This window comes from Globicephala melas, chromosome 8, assembly GCF_963455315.2.
Source record: "Globicephala melas chromosome 8, mGloMel1.2, whole genome shotgun sequence".
In the NCBI taxonomy this organism is placed as follows: domain Eukaryota; kingdom Metazoa; phylum Chordata; class Mammalia; order Artiodactyla; family Delphinidae; genus Globicephala; species Globicephala melas.
The window spans coordinates 107,061,315-107,064,870 of NC_083321.1; positions in this window are offsets into that span (position 1 = coordinate 107,061,315).

Here is a 3,556-nt window from a genome sequence, read left to right on the forward strand (position 1 = left end):
CTGAGGGAGAAAGGAGTAGGATGGAACAGGGGAGAAGTGTGGGGATGTCAACGAAATATAGCAAAAGAGAAAATGCTAAGATCTGGCCCATCTAGTTGGTGAGTACACAAACATTTGCTATTACTCTCCTTGACTATACTTCCTAAATATTTCAGGTAAACAAGTAGGAACAAGTAGTAGAGACTTCATCCCCAGCTTGCTCCTACAAGGAGAAAAGGCAAAATTCCCATTCTCTATGGGCTGCATTTGACATAGGAGAAAGGACATAAGGTCCCTTCAATTCCACTGAAATAAGAACTGGAAATCGATCTCTGCGCCCCCTCCCTCCAACTGGCCTTTCATCGCCACTTGTGTATCTATGTCCTTCTCTGTCTCTTCACTTCATTATATTCTCCTGGTCCCTCAGAGTACCCCAGTGCCAAGCCTACAGACATTTCTGCTCAAATACCTCCACTGACCAGATCCCTGAGAGAATCTGATTGACCACTGCTCGGGTAAGCTGGCCTTGGACCAAGTGTCTACTTCTAACTCAGCCAGCTTGGGCTGAGAGAAAAGAAGTAATACAATCAATAGGGATGTCTTTTCAGGGCTTGTGGGCTAGACAGGATCTCAAGGATGCTTTGGTAAAGCACACCAACTTCCCCGTCCAGCCTGTCAACCTGGTTTAAGTGGGGAGGGAAGTCCATGGAGTCAGAACAGAGCTGCCCAGAAGTGAAGACAGTGCGCTGCGCTGAAGCACTCGTCCTGTCTTCCCCACACGACTTCTCAAGTGACCATCTGAAGAGCCGACAACAGAGAATTCCTCACTTCATGCTATTTGCATGGACAACAGACTCGTGCACCACGAGAGCCCGATGGAAAAGCATCCATGTGCAGAGAACAGGGAGACAGGAAGTGGTCCATCTACATGTAACGAGCAAGAGGCCAGACGTGCCACCGCGTGGGCCTCTGCAACTGGGCGCATTATCTCCACCCCAGGCCACTCACTAAGCTCCTCTTCGAGAACTCACGTCAGTAAAGGCACTCTATCCATGCAGCTGCTCCAGCCAGAAACCTGGGCAGCCCGTCCCCCCTCTCTCCCAGCTAACCCACCACAACATCCTGGGTGCTTCTCACTGTTTGCCCACTTCTTTCTATCTGTCAATACCACCTCCCACCTGTTTCAACCTGCCCTTATCTCACCTGGTCTTCTGCAAGAGTTGCCCACAATGTGGGCAAAGGAATCCCTAGACGCTCCCACCGGGCCGCATATATTCAGGCAATCATCATCTATGACATTTCCACAATGTGCCGGCCGCTGTAACGAGCACTGGATACAGACTGGTTAGAAAAGTCGTGATGACCCTTGCATTTTTAGTGGTACAGTGAGCATGACAGCCATTAAAAAACAAACATGAAAATCATTTTAATTATAAGTTGGATAAGAGCTCTGAAGGAAAAGATCTGTCCTTTGAGACTGTGTAACCAGGGAAGCCTCCTGTACTTTCAGGTACTCGGGAAAGGCTTCCCTTTTGACCTGAGGCTGACAGGGTCACAGTCTCCTTCTTTAGGATAAAGATAACATGTGGCAGAGCCAGACATAATTCAGCTCCTGCCTCCCTTCCTGTCTAACTTCATCTCCACTTCCTCCCAGCAGCCTGGACCCCTCCCAGCCCTGAAGATGTCACCTTCTCCCTCATGGCAGGACCTGCATGCACGCCACGCCCTCATCTGTCCCCCTTCCCTCGCCCTGTCATCCAGCCAATCACTGTCAGGTATCGCTTAGTCACCCCTTTCTCTGAGAAGCCACGCCTGCCGCCCTGAGGAGAGGGCCTGCCTAGGTCTGTGTGTCATACAAATCGTCCCTTCAATGTCTGTTAGACACCAGGCTCCATACGTGCAGGGGCGCTTCTGTCTTCCTTCTCACTGGACCCCAGGACGTGGGTTATCAAACGTGCTTCACACATAACTGCTGAAGAATCAAGTGAATGAATAATGTGTCTGACTTGGCTTCGTAGAAACTCACCCTCAAACTGAAAAGGACCTCAGAAGCCACCTAGTCTTCCTCCCACCAAATGCACAGTCACATATGTCACAGCCTCTTCCAAACGTTGCACCTGTCCCCCAGCTCAGCAGGGAGCTCCTCGAGGACCAGGGCAGCGGCTCATTCATCCCAGTACCTCCTTCCACTATGTGATCACTGACCAGAGAGCTCCAAGAGAACCACTGTCTCCATCCACAGCCTAGAACCTATGTGGTACAGAGCAGCCAGTGACTTGCATAAAGGGATTCCACCAGATCCAGCTGCAAACAAGCTTGTCCTGGCTCCTCCTGTTTCACTGAGGGTCACTCCACACTCCTCGTCAACCCTGCCCTGCACATCTCTCCAGAGTAGCCAAGGCTCACGCTGCCACGTTCCATTTTCTCCCAGGAACCCCCTCTCCCCCTCACACGGTGTCACCGTGTGCTCGTCACTGGCCAGATGCCTAGCCAAGCCCTGGTCTTCTCCTCGGCACTGTGATCTCTACCACAGGGAGTTAGCAGGGAGCCGAGGACCGTCATGCTCACACACACGCACATGCACGCACACACACAGCACAAGCTCCAGAAGCGGAGTTTGCCTCATTTCCCATCTTTAGGGCAGCCTCCAGCTTTAGGTCCTCCACTCTTGGCAGCAGCCTTTGCCTCTGGGAGAAAGACAAGCAACTTCAGAGTGATATGGAAATCACCCCCAAATATTAGCAAGCCTTGCGGGACTTGGAGCTGGTCCCAAACCAAATTCAATCAGCCCTTTTTTCCCCCTACACGGCTGCCTCCAGCTGAGACCCATCTCATACAGTGGGGCCCAGTGAATGAGGTGCACCTGATAAGCCCCACGAGGGCCCAGCCCCACAGAAAGGCCCACGAGAAAGGAGGAGGGGGAGGGAAGGGAATGGAGCCAGGCCTGGGACAGCTGCCATGCTCAGCCTGCTTTTGACAGAGGCCTCTGCCTACACTGAGAAGGACCTTCGGCCAAAACACAAATTTACATGGCAAGGAAGTGATCCTGCTGGACTGCTGGACCCAGATCCCGAGCTTTTAGAGACTGAAAATGTTCAGCCTCTCAGTGTCTGGCTCAGAAAGCCCTAAATCCCCCAGCTTGTCAGATTAATAATTGATATTTGCAAGTGGATGTTGTAATACTAGTACCTCTCACCGTCTCTTATCCATAGAAACCTAATTGTAAAGGATTCACTGGATTCGATCCTCTGATAAGACAATGAAATTTCAAGGGATCCACAAGGAAAGGCTGAGGACAGCCTTCAGCACACAGCCCTATGTGCTCTGAAAACACAACAGTGCGTCTGTATAACTATCTCCCCAGCAACAGTGGAGTTTGGGGGACCTGTGAACAGAGAGAGAATCAGAAGGACAGAAAAATGACCAAACGAGTGTCAAGGTAAATGCTGAACAGCAATTCCATGGAACAAAATATGAAATGTTTGCCCTAATCCTTCTCAAGATTGACAGTATTTTCTCCACCTGTCACATGTTACAAACTGACAGCCATCGACACACGCTACCCCAGGGTTTCCCT